The following is a 22786-nucleotide window of genomic DNA, read 5'->3' as shown; positions in this document are numbered from 1 at the left end:
AAGCCAAATTTGCCAGATGGAAAAAGAATCTTAAAAGCTCACTGAAGAGAATAATTCCTTCAGAATTAGACTGGAGCAAGTAGAAGCTAGTGACTTTATGAGAAATCAAGATACTATTAAGCATCCAAACAAATGAAAAAAATAGAAGGCAATGTGAAATATCTCATTGGAAAAATCACTGACCTGGAAAATAGATCCAGGAGAGATGATTTAAAAATTATTTGATTACCTGAGAGCCATGATCAAAAAAAGAACCTAGAAATGCTTCTTCAAGAAATTCTCAAGGAAAATTGCCCTGATGTTTTAGAATCAGAGAGCAAAATAGAGGTTGAAAGAATCCACCAATCACCTCTTGAAAAAGATCCCAAAAAGAAAACTCCTAGGAATATTATGGCCAGGTTCCACAGTTCCCAGATTAAGGAGAAAATATTACAAGCAGCCAAGAAGAAACAGTTTGAATATTGTGGAAACACAATCAGGATAACACAGGACCTGGCAGCTTCTATATTGAGGGATCGAAGGGCTTGGAATATGATATTCTAGAGGTAAAACAAAAGAGCTGAGATTAAAACCAAAAATCACCTACCTGATAATACTTGAGTATCATGTTTTAGGGGAAAATATGGTTATTCAATGAAATAGAGGACTTTCAAGCATTCTTGCTGAAAAAAACAGAGTTGAATAGAAAATTTGACATTCAGATGCAAGAGAAGAATGAGAAAGTAAACAGGGAAAAGAAATAATAAGGAACTTATCAAAGTTAAACTATATACATTCCTATATGGAAAAATGATAATTGTAACTTATGAAACTTTTCTCAGTATGAGAATAGTTGAATGGAATATATATATGTATATATGCATATATATGTATATATATAGGAGGATATGTGGGCATATGAATACATATCTACATATGTGTACAGGTATACAAAGACAGAGGGCACAGGACCAATTGCATAGAAAGGGATGATACTTAAAAGGTGAAACTGAGAGGTGAGAGAGAAATATAATGAGAGGAGATGGGGACAGACAGAATGGGGTAAACTATCTCATATGGAAGAGGTAAGGGAAAATGGTTACAATGGAGGGGAAGAACAGGAAGGCAAAAGGGAATGGGTCAACCTATTCTCATTGAATTTGGCTTAGGGAGGAAATACTAAATAGGGTATCTCACCCTACAGGAGAGTAGGGGAAAAGGGGATCATGGAGGGGAGGGCAGGTTGGGGGGGGGAGGGAAGTTAGAAGCCCACACTTTTGAAAAGGGACAGGGTCAAAGTAGAGAAAAGAACAAGTGGGGGGCAGGACAGGATGGAGGGAAATATAGTCAGTCTTTTCCAATATATCCACTATCGAAATGTTTTGCATAGCTACACATGTACAACCTATATTGAATTGCCTATCTTCCCAGTAAGTGTGGGTGACAAGGGAGGAAGGGAAAGAATCTGGACGTCAAAGTTTTAAAATTAAATATTTTTAAAAACATTTAATAATAATAAAAAATATTATTTTTTACATGCAACTGGGAAATTAGATATATAGGCACTGGGGTATAGAGATCCATCTTGCCCTACTGGAAAGTCAGAGGAGGCATGGGGGAGGGGGTATACAGTGGGATTACTGTTTTGGGATCGTGGGTAGGGGAAAGACGGGGAGAAAATTTGTAACTCAGAATCTTGTGGAAATGAATGATATAAACTAAAAATAAACAAAATTTAATAAAAAAAACCCAAATACTCAGAGAATCTCCAATTGACATGAAACTAGAATCTTGCAAGATACAGAGATTTAGCAGAAATAAACAAAAATATGTGAGAATAAGAAGTAGTACAGGATATTATCTGCCTTATCCTGTCTTTACTCCTTGAGTTGCAGCTTGGATGCTTTCGGTGAGCCTAAAGACAATAAACTTCCATGCTAATACTTTTTTTCAACTACAAAAAGGAGTTATCTCTTCTACCTGTGCAGTAGTCCACAGACCATTAAATATAAAAGAATAACAGCAGGATAATGACTTGTCCCATGATTGTCTCTATCTCAACTCCATTGAACAAGAGGAGGATGATTTTTCTGTAATGATGACAAGCAGGCATTTATAAAGTATCTTTTTAGACCCTCACAACAACTCTAAGGGGTATTACTATGCTTCTTTTGGATAAGAAACTGAGGTCTGAGGTTCAGAAAAATTAAAGGCCATTTCTGTAGCCACAGAGCTAGTAAGTATCTAATGCAGTTGCATTATCTTTCTGCATGTTTTGCCTATAACCACTGACCACTGCTATTAGTAAGAGAACTACAAATATTTCAGCATATGATTAATGCATCAATCACTAAGGCCTTGTGCCCTCTCCAGCAACCTTGTATACTCTAACCACAGTAACCCAGAAGCCACTTGAGGGTTGATGAAAAGGGTTGAATTGGAGAATGGGAGTTAAAGGTGGACTATGGGTCCTCCTTCAATTTCCAGGTAACTCTGATTTAGCGCTAAACCAGTAAGTTGACTTTCCTATTCACACTTCCTGACCTCTACACATACCAATGAATTGCATGTTAAAAACCTCACTGCCAATCCTGCCATACTCCTCTTTTACTAAGTCACTGACAGAACAACCTCTCTCTACCTCCTTCTCTTCCTTCTGCTTTGCCACTTAGCTTTGCTCTCCTCTCCCACTCTGCAGTTTAAGAATCCCAAGGGAAAGAAGGAAAATCAATCCTATTTCATATATATTTCTTCAGCTAAACACAGGGTCCCCTCAGAAGTTTCCCCAAACAAGATGCTTTAATTTATATGCTGTTAAGGTTTTTCTTCAAGGGAGGCGCAACTTTTATGGATTTATTTGCCACATTTTCTTTAAAAGGTTAATTTTTTTTAAACTGTCCTTATAAATGTAATACTGAACATCAATGCAATTAATATTTTCTGTTATATTTTAATAAATTTGTTGCATATGACAATAGCTTTTCATTCACTTTATTAGGATTTTTAGTTGTTTATTCATTGTAAAGAATTTTTTTCCTACTATGTGATCCTAGTTGGTGATTTTTTTCTGCTTTTTAACTCTTCAGAATATTTCACAAGATTCTTTCCATATTTCTTTTTTTATTAACGCTTGACAATCTCTATTTGTGTATTCCATTACACTATTGTATCAAAATTTATTTAACTTTTCCTTTTTCGTTGGATATTTAGGTTGCTTCCAGGTGTTGTGTGTGTTTTTTAAAATTTAGTAGTAATATAATACTGCTATGAAATCTTTGACGCTCTTTATTTTTGTTATTTTATAACATTTTCAGGGTATATTCCTAACAATGAAATTATTGGATGAAAAAAATATTATTTTTGTAAGCTTCCCTGAATATTAATAGATTTAAGAGCACAATTATTCCTTAAGAAATAGGGACTCTTTCCACATCATTATTCATGATGGTCACCTGATCAGACCCCAAATGGAAGAGTAGAAACTTTTGATATTAAAATGCTCCCAAACTAGAATTAGCCTCCAATCTTGTTTATGGTTTTGGTTTTTTGAGATAGGCTTGGTGAAGAATGAAGGCTCAGTTGGAACAAGCTTTACCCAATCCAACTGAGATCTGAACAAAATTCACTCTAATATTATCCCTAAAAAGTGGTCATCTCCCCTCTTCCCTTCACCCCCTTTCCTTCAAAGGCAGCCCATTCCACTTTGGGCAGCAAATTGTTGGAAAGCTTTTTGTTTTGCCTCCAGCTCATGCTTCCCTTCTAGACTCCCACTTCAAGATGAAATTTCTGCTGTACCCAAGCAGAACAAATCACTAAACAAACACTCCTACCTACTATGGGCTAATTCTAATCCCTCTTTCATGCATCAGACTTTCAGATGCCTGAAGAGCACAATCCCAAATCCCATAAATTTGGTCTTCTCCAGGTTAACCATCCCCAGTTCCTTTTCTCTGGTACTTTTCCCATTCCAGTAGTCCTCTGAATAAGCTCCAGCTTTTCAATGTACTCCCCACAGTATGGCGAACCAAGACTAAACATCATGTTCCAGGTCAAGTGACAAAGTAGAATACAATGAGATCATCAAAGGGAAATTCATCTGTGTCAATCTTTTAAAGTTGGGGCAATTGCTTATTTCTAGTCCTGGAGGGGTATCTCTCTAATTACTGGACATTTCTCAAAGATTACTAACAGTGACTTAATGAGTTATTTGTTGCTCTGGGATGTAGCACATCTGAGCCTGCTAACAAGAATTCATTGAAAATAGTTGGGTGCTCTCCATCTGCCTACAACCTTGCCTTGGCTTGGAAAGATAAGTAGACAACCAATAATCATTCAAGCTCCTATGTGCTATGTAACTGTCAGGTACTGGTTCAGGTAGCAAATGAAACAATCCTTGCTCTTATGTTGTTTTCCATTATGTTCCCGGGAGCTATGGGTAGAAAAGGGAATACATGGGGAACCAAGGCAAAGCCTGTAGAGTGTCCTTCCCTTCTACTTTGTAAGCTCCTCTCTGCTCTTCTTGATTTCTCTGGATTTCTTTTTCCTTTGCTTTCCTCCAAGGCTACTAGAATGCACTTTAGGAACATATGGAAAAATGGTGTCAATCTTCCCTCTCTTTGGAAGGGGAATTTTTACAAGAAACAAAACCCTTTCAATTCTAGTACTTTCCCTCTGTTAATTCCTATTTGTTGTTGTTTAGTTGTTTCGGTCCTGTCCAACTCCTTAGGAGTTTTCTTGGGAAAGCTACTGGAGTGGTTTGCCATTTCCCAAGGCAAAGAGGGTCAAATGACTTGCCCAGGGTCACACAGATAGTAAGTGTCTGAGGTCCCATTTAAACCCAGGAAGATGAGGCTTCCAAACTCTAAGCCGGGCTCTTTATGCACTCCCTATCTAGCTGCCTAGCTGACCAGATAGATATTTGTTATTTTGTTGTTTGGTTGTTTTCAGTCATGCCTGACATTACATGACCCCATTTGGGGTTTCCTTGACAGAGATACTGGAGTGGTTTGCCATTTTTTCTCCATTGGATTAAGGTAAACAGAGATTAAGTGACTTGCCCAAAGCACATACAGCTACTAGGTGTCTGAGGTCAAATTTGACCTCAGGTCTTCCTGACTCCAGCCCAGTGTTTTATCCACCGAGCTCCCTAGCTATCCTGTTATCCGGCTTCCTTTTCACATATTTGTTTGCACACTGCTCCCCATTAGACCCTAAACTCCGTGAGAGCAGGGGCTATCTTTTGTCTCCTTTTGGGTCCCCAGCCAGCGCCCAGCCCCTAGCAGTCACTTGATTAACCTTGACTGATGGACTGGGAAGGCCCCCGTGCAGTGAAAAGGACCCTTCTGCTTTTGTCCTGATCAGTCTGTGGGGAGAGCCATTTCCAGTGCTCCTGCTTCCTCTTTGGACCCCCCAGTGCCGCCCTCCTGTCCCTTCCCCTCCCATCCCATCCCTCCCTCTGTCTCCTTCCTGGCTGCTTCCTCCATACCAGGCCTGCCCCCTGCTCTGCACAGCCAGGCAGCCAGGTTTTGCTCTCTCTTGCCCTCCTGGAGGCTCCTCAGCTCTACCCCCAGGCCCCTCCATGACCTCCAGGGCAGGGGCCTTGAGCTTTCCCTGGGGCCAGGGGAGGAGGCGGGGCTGGGGAGGAGACTCCACCCCCAGGGCTATGGGGTCAGGTCTGACCGGAAGTGATTCTCTGGCTACTTCCCCTTCCGGGGCTGCCGGCCATCTTGCTGCTGCTGCTGCCGCTGGCCATCTTGCTGTGCCAGGGCTTCTGGCTCCCAGCGCTCAGAGCTAGACTGTGACGGCAGAGAGGGACCTTAGAGACCCCCTTAGACACCCTGCCCAGTCCAGAGCCCTCCATGCACAGGGGAGGAAACGGAGTCCAGAGGAGCGAGCAGACTGCCTCCCAGTGACCCGGTGCTCCCCTCCTTTCTGTCTCTGACGCCGCCGGCCTCCTGCCCCGGACTGTGAAGTCCTCAGTGCTCCTGTTTCGCCAGGTTGCAGCTAGACCCCGGCCTGCACAGAGCTTGTTCCACCAGCGCCCCCAAGGGGAGGAAAGCAGGAGGCCGGGCAACAGCAGCCAGTGGCCATGTGCCTCCTTAGTGATGGTGGCCCCCGCTAGTCTGTCTTGTGGTTCCCTCTGGCAGGTCCTGGGTGGATGCTTTCTCCCTCTGGGCATCTCCCGGGGCTCTGGCTCAGCACACTGCCTGCCACAGCCCCGGATGAAGGCAGTGATGCTGCTGCTGGGGAAGAGGGACTCAATGGGGTTTTCTCCTGAAAGCTCTGCTCCAGATGCCTGCCTGAGGCTTCTCAGTGGGGCAGGGTCTCACTTTGGACTCCCCTAGATGGCCCTGACCTTGGTGCAGTGGGTACATCTGCCTCCTCTTGACTTTTCTTTCCCAGCTTTGGTGTTCCAGAAGATAGGGGGCTTGTTGCCCATCAGAGGAGGGTTAGAACAAGAAGCCTCTTACCTTTCTCAGATCTGCTTCATACAGAAAGGAGGGAGGGACCAGAATGTTAGTGGGGTCTCTGGGTAATGATGGTCCAGAATCCATTCAATAAGGGGGAGGGGATGCCCTTACTTTTTCTTCTTCTGAGAAGTGCCAGGGGGATGTTTTCTACTTTGGGGGCTCCTCATAGGACTGTTCAGCAGATTGAATGTCTGTATCCTGGCCAGTGTTAGTGATGCTGCTCCTGGGAAGAGAGAGTCTTGATGGGATTTCCTCCTCACTGCTTTGCCCCGGAGACTTGCCTGAGGCTTCTCTTGAAGGCAAAACAACTATGCTTTGGACTCCAGCTAGCTAGCTACTCCCTGCACTGCCCTGACATTGCTGTAGTATGTACACCTGACTCATTTTTACTCATACTTACTCTTCCTTTCTGACTTTGGTTTTCCAGAAGATAGGGAGGGGTCTTGTTGCATACCAAAGGGGAATCAGCACAGGAAGCTTCCATCTCAAATCTGTCTTATGTAAGAGAGAGGAAGGGACTAGACTGTTATTGGGATCTCTGGGTAATAATGGTTCAGAATCCACTTAGTCCATTGGGGAAGGGGGAGGGCGACACCCTTTACTTTGTGTTTTGTACCTTCTGAGAGACCTGGGTGGGTGTTTTCTCTTTTTTGGCTTCTCCCAGGGCTCTTCCTGGTAGTGATGCTCCTGCTAGGGAAAGAGGGACTTGATGGCATTTTCTCCTGAAAGCTCTGCCCCAGTCATCTGCCTGAGGCTTCTCTTGAATGTGACAGGATCTTATTTTGAACTCCCACTAAATGCTACTCCCCACTCTGCCCTGACCTTGGTGTAGTGTGTATACCTGACTCATTTTTACTCTTCCAACTTTGATATGACAGAAAATAGAGGCTATCGTACATCAAAAGAGAATAAAAAGCCTCCATCTCTCTCAGGTCTACCTTGTACAAAGGGAAAAGTGGAACCAGACTGTGATTGGGATCCAGAATCCAATCAAGTAGGGGTAGCACTCTTACTTTGTGTAGCAGCAAGCACCCCGGCGTCTCTAGGGTGGCTGCTCACACAGGTTCTTGGATCTGCTTTGAGAAAGGAAAGCAACTCAAAATGGGTTAACAAGCTTACTTTAATTAGTCAAACATGTATCATTTACCTAGTTCAGGGGAAAAAGGTCAGCACCCCAAACTTCAGAATACACAGACAGAATTATCAAGTCAGAGAAACAGATCAAGTAGACAAATTTCCAAATTGTCCAACCATTACATCCATACCAAATCAACATCTGGGTTTCAAAGCCGGGGGGCTCTGGACAACGGCTTTCCAGAGTTTCATCTGATCAAATCACAGAACATTTCTCAAAGTGAGCTCCAAAACAAAGCCTCACATCAGGGCTTATATAGCCTTCTCCTGGCTCAGAGAATGTAACAACCTTTTGGACCCACTGGCCAATCAAAAACAACCCTCCTACCCCAGGCTCCAGGTGCACTTTAGCCTAGGGGCAGGGAAGATCTTTAAATTTACAGTCCCATTACACTTTGTCTTCTGCTTCTTCTGAGAGACTTGGATGGATGTTTTCTCCTTTCTGGCCTTCTCCCAGGGCTCTAATGCAACATCCTGAGGCTTTTCCTAAATGTGCAGTAACTTTGCTTTGGACTCCATCTAGTTAGCTACTCCCTACACTGCCCTGACATTGTTATAGTATGTACATCTGACTCATTTTTACGCTTCCTTTCTGACTTTGGTCTTCCAGAAGATAGGGAGGGGTCTTGTTGCATACCAAAGGAGAATTAGCACAGGAAGCTTCCATCTCAAATCTGTCTTATGTAAGAGAGAGGATGGGACTAGACTGTTATTGGAATCTCTAGGTAATAATAGTTCAGAATCCACTTAGTCCATTGGGGGAAGGGGGAGGGTCTTTTGTACTTTGTCTTTTGTACCTTGTCTTTTGTACTTTCTGAGAGACCTGGGTGGGTGTTTTCTCCTTTTTAGCTTCTCCCAGGGCTCTTCCTGGTAGTGATGCTCCTGCTAGGGAAAGAGGGACTTGATGGCATTTTCTCCTGAAGGCTTTGCCCCAGACACCTGTCTGAGGCTTCTCCTGAATGTGACAGGATCTTATTTTGAACTCCCACTAAATGCTACTCCCCACTCTGCCCTGACCTTGGTGTAGTGTGTATACCTGACTCATTTTTACTCTTCCAACTTTGGTATGAACAGAAAATAGAGGCCATTGTACATCAAAAGAGAGAACAAAAAGCTTCCATTTCTCTCAGGTCTATCTTGTACATAGGGGAAAGTGGAACCAGACTTATTGGTATCTCAGGAATGAAGGTCCAGAATCCACTCAAGTAGAGGGTAGAACCCTTACTTTGTCTTCTGTTTCTTCTGAGAGACCTGGATGGATGTTTTCTCCTTTCTGGGCTTCTCTCAGGGTTTTTCTGCCACATGATGATGCTTCTCCTAAATGGTCAGTAACTTTCCTTTGGACTCCAGCTAACTATTTACTGCCCTTACCTTGGTGCAGTATGTATACTTGACTCATTTTTACTCTTCTTTTTTGTCTTTGGTTGGGCTTGTTGCACATCAAAAGAGAATTAGAACAGGAACCTACCATCTCCCAATCTGCTGTATACTTAAAGGAGGGAAGAACTAGTCTGTTTTGGGGATCGGTGAGTAATGATGGTCCAAAAACCAGTAAGTAATAGGTGTACAGCCTTACTTTGTCTTTCTGTTCCTGTTGATATATCTTGAGGGAATGTTTTCTTCTCTTTGGGCTCCTTACAGGCCTCTTCCTCAGCAGATGGAATGTCTGTGTTCTAATTATTGGTAGATAATGCTGCTGGGGTAAGATGGACTTGATAGTCTAGAAATCTCCCAGGAATGGTGTCCACCTTTCTTTGTGTTCTTCTCCTGCTGGGCTACTCCCTTCACTGTTGTGACCTTGTTGTAGTATGTACACCTGGCTCATTTTTACTTTGCTGAGCCAGTATTTGACTTACAAAAGACATAGGGCTTGATATATGTTAAAGGAGAGCTATTAAATATATCTAATTTAGAACTGAGGGAGGTGCCAAGTTGTTAGTAGGATTGCTGGGTAAAGGTGGTCCAGAATCCACTCAGTAATTGGTTCTCACCCTTACTTTGCCTTTCTCCTCACGGTGGAATACTTTCTCCTCTTTGGGCTTTTCTCAGGGCTCATCTTCAGCACGCTGGATAGTAATGTTCTGGTTCATGAGGAGGAAGAGGTGCCTGATGGGAATTCCTGTGAAATCTCTGCCTCATTTGAGCCAGAATCTATTGGTACTGATAAGTGGGGTTGTGATTGAATTTCTTCTCTTCCTAGGCCCCCTGGCAGTGAATGAATGGGCCCTTGAGGTGAAACAACTGTATAGTTACCAAGAAACTGTAACTGCTCTTCTTTTTTTCCCCATAACTTTTCCTTTTCCTGCCAAATTCTGGTCCTTTGAGTTTGGATCTGTACTCTCTTTGTCCAACCAGAAGCTATAACCTCATTTACCTCTTCCTAGACTCTGAGACCCTCACTTTTCCCTCATCCTCTTGGCTGAAGTTGCTGCACATTATGCTGGCCAGAGTTTGACCACCTCCTCAACATGAAATTTGAAATGTCAAAGAGTTTCCAATAGCAAACATGCAAAAAGTATGTTTCACGAGGACCTCCAGGGTAAACAAAGCAGAAGGCCACACAGCAGAAATTGATATCTGCCATGAACATTATTGATTAGTGGACACCCTTAATCTATGTGATGGGGGAGGTTCTCCATTAGGGCTCCTCTCTGGGCTCCTTTGAAGATTAGATTTCAGTGTCCTAGCTCATTATAGTGAAACTGTGGTGGGGGTGGAGGGCAGCAAAGTATGGAGTTGGGAAGGAAGAAACAGTTGATTTGATTTTTCTCTGGCAACTCCTCCCCATAGAAATGTGAGAGGCTTTTGCTAAAGGGGCCAGTATCTAGCTTTGTAGAGTTCTACCCTTTTCCTTCTTCTGATATAGATAGAGTATACACACCTGGTGCATTTTTCTTTGGCTGAATCAAACTTTTCATTGCAGGAGACAGATGGCTTCTGTTAAATCAAATAAAGAAGTATAGAACAGCATGTCTCTATCTCAATTTTTGGTTGAGTGATGATAAGGCAGGGACCATATTGTTATTGGGATTTCTAAATACTGATTGTCTAAATTGTTATTGTGTGGTTGTGCATTATGGATGAATCTCCTCTTTCCTAAGCTCTCTAGGGCCCAAAGAAATGAATAGACATCCTCAGAGGTCTTCAAAGAGAAATTTAGCAGCCATGACACCTGAATTCCCCTCCCCCTCTCACATCTCTCTCTCTCTCTCTCTCTCTCTCTCTCTCTCTCTCTCTCTCTCTGTCTCTCTGTCTCTCTCTCTCCCTTCTCTTCTCCCCCTCCCCCTGGTCTTGTTCTTTTTAGTCTGTCCTGTCATAACATCCAACCATTATATTGACCTCTTGACTGTGGGTTCAGAGACCCTCAGTTTTCTCTGATTTTCCAGGCTCATTGTTTGCTACCCACTGACCAGGCCTAAACTTGTCGATGTTGACCTAAAACCTAGTGATGCCTGTCAAGGAATATATGTTTTACAAAGGCCCCCATGGAGGGGAAAGCAGGCTAGACAGCAGAAACCAATGTACTTCTTCTGAATGGGTCAGAATCTTCTTTAGACTTCCACTAAAGGTCTACTCCCTTCACTGCTTTGGCCTTGGTGAGCACCTGATGAATTTTTCTCCACTCACCCAACATTTACTTTACAAAAGAGGCTTGTGTACCAATGGAGGAGAGTCAGAATAGGAAGCTTCTATCTGAGCTCTGCCTTATATAGGAGTGATGGAGATGCTAGAATGTTGGTGCCACTTCTAAGTAATGATGACCAAAGATTGTGGCTGAGTCTCCTTTGTTACTAAGGAGATGTGAGGGCCAATGAAACGAATAAATTTTGAGTTCTCATAGCAACTCACTGGTCGAGGGGCCTGAGCTCCCCCCCTTGCCATAACTTTGTTTCTGCCTGACAAATTCAGGGCCTCCTTTGCCAAGGGTTCTCTCTGTTTAGTGAAAACATGTAGCCTCCTTATTGGCCAGGTCTGAACCTAACCATGTCCTTGATGTTAAGCCCAGAAATATTTTGTAACAAGAATGTTCCACAAGGGCATTCAGGGGGAGCAATGCAAAAGGCCAGGCAGCAGAAACAGATGTCTTTTGTCACTATGCAATAACAGGTGGCCACCGTGAGTTTCTCTTTCTGCTCCTTTTGGGAGTTGGGGGGTGGGCCTGTTTTCTCTGATTTTGGTTCTTCACAGGACTCTTCCTCAGCAGGCTGAATTTCAGTATTCTGCTTCATGGTGGTGATGCTGCTGCTGGGAAAGGAGGGATGCATTAGGATTTTCCCCTGAAAGCTATGGCCCTGAGGCTTCTGATTGGGCCAGAACTTTGCTTTGCATTCCCACTCAACGATTAAACCTCCATTGCCTTGACATCAGTTTGTGTACTTGACTCATTCTTACTCTTCTAAACTGAGGCAAACACTCTCTTGAGGGTTCCCCAAAAGGGGAAGATGCCTGGAGAACATATAGGCTAGTTCTTGAGATTTAAATCCCCTGTTTCCTTAAAGGGCCAGAGGAAGACAATGCCTGTGAAATTAAAGAAAGGTTTTTACTAAGCAGAGAAGAAAAAAAAATAACATGAGCATGGACACTATCCAGCCTGTGCTGAACAGGACACTAGGTTATGGATGGAAAGAGTTTATATACCTTTTTTTTAAATAAAAAAGATTTATTTCCAAGACTTGTGAAACAGCTCCTGAAAGATCAACTTTCCCAGAAAACCAGAGATACACAATTTTTTTTTTCTACTGTTAGAATGTGCATTAGAATCAAAATACGAAAACGGTAACACAAATCACCATTCTTTAACAATGTGGGCAAGGAGAAAAAGGCTTGAGTAAGAACATGTTTACTTCAAGCACTAAGAAGAAAGATGAGCACAAATGAATGAGTCATGAGCTATATATATGAATTAAACCTTTGGCACTAGGAATCGGTGTTTTGTTACTTAGCATTCACGGGGATCATCAAAGTGCTTAGTGTCAAAGGAATGAAACCACCAGAATTCAAGCAGCTTTGTCAAATATACACTGAAACATCCTATATACAGCATATCACTCTCTGTGTCCGCTCTTGCACACTCTGGCAGCACCTCTGAAAAGGTAGGAAGGGCTGAAGCACCCTCCTTTGCACTTTATATTTCAAACAAAACAGACTACTTAAACATCAATCTTGTTTTACATAAACACAATTATAAAGTGCAATATCTGTGCAAGAGAGAGACTAATAGAAGATATAGATGTTATAACAGAGACCCAGAGAACAAAAAGCAACTGACTCCTTAGACAGCTTCCCGATGATATTCAGGAGGAGGAACCTCATAGTCACTGGCGCTAAACCGCGCTGAAGAATTCTTCGGCAAATATTTTAACAAATCATGCAAACAGTTCAACAATAAAGCCAAACTCTTCTCATCAAGAGGCATATAGGCCAGCATTGCTCCAATTCTTACAAAACCTCAGCAGGTGCGGTGCTCCATAGACCTATGACATTAGTGCGTCGGGGTGATCGGCGAGGATCTCGGCATACTGTGGCCTCTCAAATTTGTAGAGCAGCTGAGTGCCCAACATGTCATTGAAGTATTCTTTGATCCCCTCTACAACTTCATTCATGCATACTCCTTGTTATCTGTGTTTCCATGTGATTTCTTGTAACTCACATAATCTTCTAGAATTGAGTCCACATTCTTCTTGGCAGGAAGATAAAAAAGCTGTTTTTGTCTGGTAATCAAGTCCCAATCATCAACAAGCCAAGGTTTCAGCTCTTCAGGAATCTTTACTTTAACTTCAACTCTGTAAATAAATGTTTCTTTACTTTCAACCGTTGGATCCATTTGGGCCCTTTTTTTCCGAGGTGGTTGAGGTGTCTCACTGGTACTACTACCCTCTCCAATCCCAGGAGTTTTCTGTTTGTTCTTTTTGGTTTTCCGCATTGATATTGCAGAGGTCTCCAAACAGCGAGTGATTCATCTGTTCTGAAAAATACCTTCAACATTTTTGTGCTGTAGACCAGACATCTTCTTTCCCGGAACTGCCCCTCTCGTCTTCCCTTCTGCATACTGCTCCTGATTGGCTTTCTGAAGTTCTCTCTGTTTCTGAAGATTTGTGTCCATGTATTTGAGTACTCTGCTTTCTGGAACCCATTCATCCCAGTTTTTATTCCAACCACTGTAATGTATAAAGTATTTCACTTGCTTGTCCTTTATATCAATCTTTACACACTTTGCTTCATAAAGGAGTGGTCCATGAAAACACAACACGCATTAACCCTCCTAGAATTTGGTCTTCGGGTCCTGCTTCAGCGCCATTTATGAACCACTCTCCAACTCTGCCTCCTGCTTCTCTGCCTCCTGCCTCCATTGTCCTTATATACCTTTTAAAGAAAGGAAGGTAAGGAATTTGGGGAGAAAGGTAGGCTCAGAAAGGAATGCATCAGTAAGCCCCATCCACAAAGGGAGGGGGGAGTGAGGAATTTCATGTGTCAGAGCTATGGCTCTTTTATAGACAAATCAGAAGTCATCCTTGGGGATAAGCAGTCTGTAGTTCAAGATTTGATAAGGAGGGAGTAGAAGCATGACCTCCCAGTGGCTCTGGATCCCACCTTCCCCAGTCAATGTCAAAAGGGGACTCTGAACAAACTTTGGAGTTGCAGGACCCACAAAATGACACAGAAGCTAACCTCCTGCTGAGGACAGCCTGGCAGGCCAGCAGGAATCAGCCAGAGCAGCGCTCTGGGAGCTCAGCCCAGGCCCACGTGAGCCGGAGGTTTTAGCCCCAGGGCGGGCCTGACCAGCCACTCAACACATACCGTGTTTCCCCGATAATAAGACCTATCCCGAAAATAAGCCCTCCTCTTACTGTGTAAGATTCCTCTAAAATAAGCCCTCCCCCGAAAATAAGCCCTATTGAGATTGCTACTGTAGTGAAGGTGATCCCCTGTGCTACATGCTACATTACGGTACCCTCTGTATGCACCGTCCCCCGTCACACCCCCCCACCCCCGTGAAACGCACGCCGCGCTCCGAGCTGCATCCAATAAGAGCTGCAGCAGTGAGCGCGTCATCCTGTTCTTCCCCAGTGATTTGCTTATTGAATAAAGGTACATTTTTTTGTTCACATGTACCTGTTTATTAAAATTGCTGTCAATGTTCATTAAAATAAGCCCTCCCCTGAAAATAAGCCCTGTGGTGTTTTTCTGTCCAAAAAATTAATAAGACAGTGTCTTATTATCAGGGAAACACGGTAGATGCGGACAGTGAGAGGTCAGTGCAGTCTGGACTTTGGGACCCAGTAAGTGGGAGTGTGTTGGCTTTTGCCCCCCGGGGTGAGAAGCCACTGGGCACAGCCAGCCAGCACCATGAGGCAGCTTCAGCTACTGGCCTGCAGAGTGTAGGGGGATCAAGCAACCAGTCTGAGGGGTAATTACTCTTGCTTTAACCTGCTTGGATCTGGATTGCAGTCTAGGGTGGAGGTCCTGGGTGTGTGTCCAGCATGCCAGAGCATGTGGAGGCCTCAGAGAAGGCACCCATCTAATACCTCCAGCAGCTGAGGAAACCCCAATGCTTGGGACAAAAACTCCTGTCTGGTGGCAGAGTCCTACTATGGCAGAAAGCCCAGGGGTCAAGTGACTGAGGGGTGACATGAGCAGGCAAAGGAAACAAAGCAGACAGAAGATTCCAACAGTAGACTCCTATTTTGGGGACAAAAAGGAGCAAAGCATGGAACAGGAGGAAGACAGTGAAGTCAGAACTCCTGCACCAAAAGCTTCAAAGGAAAATATGAGCTGGTTACAGGCCATAGAGGACCTTAAGAAGCAGATAAGAGAAGTGGAGGAAAAATTGGGAAGAGAAATGAGAACAATGAAAGAAAATTACGAAATGAAAGTCAACAGCCTGACTAAGGAAAATCACACCTTAAAAAATAGACTAACTCAAATGGCAAAAGAGGCTCAAAAAGGCAATGAGGAGAAGAATGCCTTAAAAAGCTGAATTTGCCAGATGGAAAAGAGAATCTCAAAAGCTCAACGAGGAGAATAATTGTTTCAGAATTAGATTGGAGCAAATGGAAGTTAATGACTTTATGAGAAATCAAGATGCTATTAAACAGATTCAAACAAATGAAAGAATAGAAGGCAATGTGAAATATCTCATGGGAAAAACCACTGACCTGGAAAATAGATCCAGGAGAGAGAATTTAAAAATTATTGGACCACCTGAAAGCCATGATCAAAGTAAGAACCCAGAAATCATCCTCCAGGAAGTTCTCAAAGAAAACTGCCCTGATGTTTTAGAACCAGAGGGCAAAATAGAGGTTGAAAGAATCCACCGATTACCTCCTGAAAAAGATCCCAAAAAGAAAACTCCTAGGAATATTATAGTCAGGTTCTGGAATTCGCAGATTAAGGAGAGAATATTACAAGCAACCAGGAAGAAACAATTTGAATATTGTGGAAACAAAATCAGGATAACCCAGGATCTAGTAGCTTCTACACTGAGAGATCAAAGGGCTTTGAATGTGATATTCTGGAGGTCAAAGGAGCTGGGATTAAAACCAAGAGTCACCTACCCAGCAAAACTGAGTATCATGTTTCAGGGGAAAATATAGTCATTCAGTGGAATGACTTTCAAGCATTCTTGCTGAAAAAACCAGAGTTGAACAGAAAATTTGACATTCAGATACAAGAAGCAAGAAAAGCATGAGAAGGTAAACAGGGAAAAGAAATCATAAGGAACTTATCAAAATTGAACTATTAACATTCCTACATGGAAAAACAATAATTTTAACTGGTGAAACTTTTGTCAGTATGAAAATAGTTGAAGGGAATAGAAATATATATGTGTTTGTGTGTATGTGTGTGTATGTCTATATATGAGGGCATATGAATACATATGTGAATGTGTGTATATATGTTTATAGGTATACATAGATAGAAGGCACAGGACCAATTTAATAGGAAGGGATGATACTTAAAATGTGAAATTAAGAGGTGAGAGAGGAATATAATGAGAGGAGATGGAGAGAGACAGAATGGGGTAAACTCATAAAGAAGAGGCAAGGGAAAATGGTTACAATGGAGGGAAAGAATAGGAAGGCAAAAGGGAATGGGTGTATCAGCAATGTCCTATGAACTTTTGGGCCTCCTTCTTATTGGTAGGGGTAGGAAAATCCTGAATCTTTTGTCGGGCTTGAGGAATAATCTCCCTTAGCCCCTTGTTCCATTGTATACCCAAAAATTTCACATTTTGAGCTGGTCCTTGAACCTTTGCAGGGTTAATTTCCCACCCTTTACTTTTCAAATGCTCAATTAGAAGGGTCAAACTCCTTTCCACTACTTTCGCATCTTTTCCCTGTATCATGATATCATCAATGTAGTGGGTAAGCTGTACACCAGGTAGCTTTAATTCATCCAACTGTTCAGCCACAATCCTGTGACAAATAGTGGGGCTATGTATGTACCTTTGTGGCAAGCGGGTGAAAGTATATTGTCTACCCTGCCAAGTGAAAGCGAAGTGGTCCCATTGTTTAGGGTCTATTGGGATGGTGAAGAAGGCATTTGCCAAGTCAATAACTGCATACCAAGTCCCTTCATATGTCTGGATCCTTTATATTAAGGTGATGGTATCTGGAACAGCAGCATACAAAGAAGGAGTCACCTTATTCCACTGTCTATAATCCACAGTCATTCTCCATGTCCCATCTGATTTTCTTACTGGCCAGACAGGATTATTCCATCTTGTGGTTGTAGGGACTAACACTCCTGCTTCAACATATTCCTTTATAGTCGTGGTAATTTCATCTTGCCCACCTGGCACACGATACTGTTTTAAGACTTCAGATAGTTCAGGCAAAGTGATTGGGTCCATTTTTAGTTTTCCCACTAAAACTGTATTAATTCCTATCTTCCTCACAGCAAATTGGTATCTTCCTTCAGGTAAATTCAGAGTCATGCCTCTCAATACATCTATCCCAATGATGTATTCAGGAATGGGTACAACAACCACAGTATATTCCTTCTTGGGTAACTGCCCAATTTTCATTGTTATTTTAACCTGTCTGGCTGATATTTCAGCGCCTCCTAGACCTGTGATGGTAATAGGAGTTCCATGTTTAAACTTATCAGGGTTTCCATAGATAAGTGTGGCCTCAGCCCCAGTATCAAGCAGTGCCCTAGTCACAGTAGTTGATCCATTCTTCCAATATATTGTTAAACCAATATGGGGTCTGCAATCTCTTCTGCATATTTCTTTTATCTGGGCTGGGGCTTGGCCTATCTCCTATTCCTCCTGAAGGTGGGGCAAACTTGGATACAAAGATTCAGATTCAGAAATACCTGCATCGGTGGTTCCTGCTTCCCTGTTCATTCTAATGCTAAGTACCTTTTCTTGGTACAGCTTATGCAGCTCTTCAGTTGGAATACCATCTATTCTTCTAAAATCCACCCCAGCTCTTAATAGAGCAGTAAACAGTTCCCTTCTTGTGGGTCTATTTTGTCTCTGAATCCTCTGGCTGTTTACTCTTCTCTCTTGAGGCAATTTGTCTTTTTCCCATTCCCTTAAATCGCTTAATTGTGAAATCTTATCCAGCACCTCTGAAAGAGGGTGCCCTATTTCTCCAATTAATAGAGTCAGAATTAGGTGCTTATATGCAGGAGGAGCCGTCTTCACTATGATATTTCTATGAGGAACTCTTAGGGGGGTGTCATAATATGCATTTGCATCTCCAATCAGGATAGCAGTTTTCATTACCTCCTCCTTTAGCTTTCTCATACAGTCTCTAAGTGAATACCAGGGTCTGTCTCCCCTAGGTCACATAGATTCAGCAGGATATTGCTTTTTGCATCCTTCTGTAACTAAAGCGAGAAGATTAGTTTTGTTATTTCCTCCTTGCATATAGTGATCCCTAAAAGCCTGGTGTACAAAAGGATTCTGACTGATACTTATGAATTTTAAACAGTCCTCACTGTCCAGTGTTATTCCTCCGGCGCCTTCATCAGTGATTCTTACTATCCAAGACACTAAAGACTCCCCCATTCTTTGGGTGAATCTACTCAATATATCAGTGATCTCCTGTTGAGTGAAATCCTTAATTATCTCCCTGGACTCTGTTTTGCCTCGGTGGTTCTCCTGTCTTCTTCTTCGTATGGGGAGAGCTTCTACATTAGAAGACTCCTCATCTAACCTTGCTCCATTCTCCTCACACACATTCTCCTGGAAGCTGTCAGGGTAACTCTGCCCAGCCTGTACAAAAGCTGCATGCACATTCGTTCTGCTAGGTTTTTGCTTCCTTTTAGCTACATGAACAGTAGCTTGCTCCTGGACCACATGAGTCCCTCCAGTTTGCTCTTCTGAGTGCTGTGACACAGAAGAATCCTCAGGCAAACCAGCTGACTCCCTAGCCATCTGAGCTCTTTCCTTCAGCAGCTTATCCCTACTTTTACATATAAGGTGATAACTTGTTAGCAGCACCCAGCCTCTTCTGCACACTCCTGCCAGTTCTTTGCCTGGTTCTATGGGTATTGCTTTCAAACATCTTTCCAAATCTCCAGGTTCTCCCTCTTTTAGACTTGGTTCCCAGTTTTCACAGGGCCCTGTGCTTTTAGCCCATTCTCTGGCTAGAGAGGAATAAGGCAAATCCTCCCATCCTGGAATAGCCATTTCTCCCTCTAAAGCCCCACTGCTTCCAAATAGAGGCCTGACATTTTGTGATCCCATCCTGGTTGCCAAATGTATCAGCAATGCCATATTCACAATGCCTATGGAGATTACAGATATGCTGATATAATTATCCATCACAAAATACATCAGGTTTGCCATATGGGGAAATAAACTAGAAAATTTATTAAGATACCAAAAGACTGAGTCCCAAAACCAGAAAATGAAAGCCATCAGAGTAGTTATGACATTGGCGCAGGTAGATAAAGTAGAAAGCACCCACATTTTCAAGCTTTTAAAACAGAACAGGCTACCTCAGGCAAAGGTCCTCCTCTCCCCACTCACAGCAACCACCCAGCGTCCGGGAAGCGCGCTCCCAGCAGCTCCGGCCCCTGGCAGTCCTCAGCAGGAGTCCTTAGCAGAAATTCTGGCTAACTCAAAAAGGGCTTTGCGCTGCCCACCGCCAGCCACTGCAGGAACTCTAGTTTGGCTTCCGCTTCCTCTTGCTCCGCCCCTTCCTGCTACGTCAGCAAGTCCAAGTTGACCTTACAATGGGTCAACCTTATTTGCATTGAATTTGGCTTGGGGAGAGAATGAAATACACACTAAATAGGGTATCTCATCCTACAGGAGAGTAGAGGGGAAGGGGATCAGAGGGGAAATGATGGAAGGGAGGGCAGGCTGGGGGAGAGAGAAGTTGGAAGCACCCACTTTTGAAAAGGGACAGGATCAAAGTAGAGAATAGAACAAGTGGGAGGTGGGATAGGAGGGAGGGAAATATAGTCAGTCTTTTACAATATATCTACTACGTTACTGTTTTGCATTAGGTACACATGTACAACCTATACTGAAATGCTTATCTTCTTAGTAAGGGTGGGTGACAAGGGAGGAAGGGAATGAATCTGGAATTCAAAGCTTTAAAAAATACTATTTTACATGTAATTGGGAAATAAGATGTACAGGCACTGGGGCATAGAGATCCACCATGCCCTACTGGAAAAGTAGAAAAGGGTATGGGAGAAAATATGGGAGAGAGCAGATTGAAGGGGGGGATATCCTGTGGGACTGCTATTTTGGGGCAGTGGGTAGGGGAAAAATGGGGAGAAAATTTGTAACTCAAAATTTGGCGGAAACGAATGATGTAAATCAGAAGTTAATAAAGCATTTGAAAAATGGAAAAAATAGTATAAAATAATTAAAAAAAAGATTTGATAAGGAGATGTCTCCCAAAATAGGATATTTTGAGCCCCATGACCAAAGTTAGGGAAGTCTGGATTATTGATAAAGTTGTCTCCAAAAACCATAAAACAGGGTCTGTCCATAGTCTCATAAACTGTGATCAAGGAAGTCTTTGATGATCAGGCCTATCTCTTGAAAGTCCTTAAGCCACCATTTATGACTCATGCTTCAAAGCTGGTATGAGCTCAGTTGCCTTCAGAGTTGCTGATTTCCTACATGTCCAGCTAGGGGTAGGTGTGTTGTACAAAGGGGTAGGTTTATCAAACAAAGGGTTGTTGATATGTCAAGCCAGTATAGCCAGTCCTTATACCATTCTTTTGGTTACCTGGATCTTGGGGGGGGGGGCATTTCTAGAAAATTAAGGTATCCATTTTCACACTCTTGTCCCACCCTCTGCATTATACACAAGGCTTCTTGTACACCAAAGAAAGAAGACCAGAATAGGAAGCCCCTATTTCTCTCTACTTTTCCTTGTGAAGGAGGGACCAGACTGTTATTGGCATCCCTAGGGACTTACAGTTCAAATCATGGTTCAGTTTCTTATTTTTTTTCTTTTTTGGAAAACGCTTTTATGTTTAAGTTTGTGATTCAGATAGGACAACATTATCTTGTAGACTAATGGCCAATCAATCACTGTAAAATGCTCCTGTTGTACTAGGGGCAGAGGAAGGGGGGATTATCTTCCAAGCACCCCAGTTTTCTTCACCAGAAGGTCAGAGGTACATTTGGTTTGTATTGTTGTGAGGTCCATTAAGTGATCTGGGTTGTTTTTCTGTCAGTAAGGGCTTTATTTGTTAAAAGGGCATTTATGCTCGACCTCCAAATTTGGCTGACAATTTGCTGATGAGATTCATAACCTTTGGGGTACTCTGATATTTGGACATGTTCGCGGGGTTCTGTGCCACATCCTGGATCTCCACCATCACCTCTGGGTCCTGCATGGCTGCCAGCGCTTCTGGGTCACTAAGAATCTCATTGAGCCCAGGCATTCCTGCCATCCCAGGTATGGCCCCTCCCATGCCAGGCATGCCTCCAAAGTTCCCAGGCATACCCCCAGGAAAACCTGGAAAAGAGCCAAACTGCACTATGGAGGCCTGCAGGGATTCTTCATCCCTTTGGGCTCGTTCATGTTCCTCCTGAGCCTTCTTCACCCTTTCTAGCCTTTCTTTGATCTCTCGTTCCTCAAGTTTTCTTTTGTATTTTCCCCAATGTTCAGCAATCTTCTGGGCCCTTGGTTGGACTCATCAATAGTCCAGTTTGCAAGCCATGAGATCCCGGGCTGACTCCTCCCAGTGGCCAAGGAGTCTGTGGACTTTCCCTTGCCACTTGTAGGGCTGGGCAGAGTTTGGGTTTATTTCAATTGCTCTGTCACAATCTCTAATAGCAGCGTTGGGCTTTTGCACTTTTACAAAGATACTGGCTCTCTTAGCATATAAAATGGCCAAACGGGGATTCAGTTTGATGGCTTCTGTGAGTAACTGAATGGCAGTCTTAAGGTCACCACTATTGAGGGCATCAATGGCCGCCACTTTCTTTTCATTAGCCTGATCCATCATCTCATCTGTTATCTCAGCAGTCTCATCTCTCATTTCCTGAGGGGAATCTGTATCTGCTTTAATTACTCCTTCATTATTGATCTCTACCTCTAGCTCTTCTAGTTTGGGGGATTCTTTAGGTTTCTTACTTTCAGTCTTTTCCTCCTTGATTTTTTCTTCTGATTTCGCTTTATGTGGAACAGGTAGGATTTTACCACCCATACTCTCCACCCAGTCCTGCAAGAACCGCAGCTCGTTGGTGTGCAGAAGGCCTGGGTCCTGCTGGCAGAGCTGGATGAAGGCCTGGAGCTCGCGAGCTTGCAGTTGTTCATGTTGAGCGGAGTTTGGCCTGGGGCTGGAGCTGGAGCTGGAGCCGGGAGCGGGGGAGGCAGGCCTAGAGCAGAGGGCTGTGGAGTGGCGGAGGGTGGCTGCGTTTGCACTTGAGCGTTGGTTTGCTTTCTTCTATTCTTAATCACTCTGGGGTCCAGAGATATGTTACACAAAGGCCCCTGCAGGGGAAAAAATCAGGGATCCAGGGAGCAGAAGCCAATATCTGTTGTTATCATGAAGTCATAGGTGGCCTTAAGTTTATCTTCATACTCATTCTAGGAGGTCCTAGAGGAATACTTTTTCTTCTTTGGGATCTGTACAGGGCTCTTTCTCAGCAGTTTGGGTGTCATTGCCCTGGCTCATGGTGGTGATGCTACTTCAAGGGGAGGAGAGCCTCAGTGGGATTTTCCCCTAAGTTTTGTCCAGCCCTGCCTGAATGAACCAAGATCTTGCTTTGG

The 22786-nt window shown here is 43.3% G+C and overlaps 2 pseudogenes; both read right to left on the bottom strand.

The window, feature by feature from the left end:
* Positions 1–12222: 12222 nt before the first annotated feature.
* Positions 12223–13717, bottom strand: LOC138169045 (mortality factor 4-like protein 2; annotated as a pseudogene).
* A 7420-nt stretch (positions 13718–21137) lies between these two features.
* Positions 21138–22345, bottom strand: LOC138168511 (hsc70-interacting protein pseudogene; annotated as a pseudogene).
* Positions 22346–22786: the final 441 nt, after the last annotated feature.

This window comes from Petaurus breviceps, unplaced genomic scaffold (assembly GCF_028583685.1).
Source record: "Petaurus breviceps papuanus isolate PSGF00001 unplaced genomic scaffold, PetGlider_PUasm1.0 37, whole genome shotgun sequence".
NCBI classification, from domain to species: Eukaryota; Metazoa; Chordata; class Mammalia; order Diprotodontia; family Petauridae; genus Petaurus; species Petaurus breviceps.
Note: the sequence above shows the minus strand (reverse complement) of the source record. Positions and strands in the feature narration are given on the sequence as shown.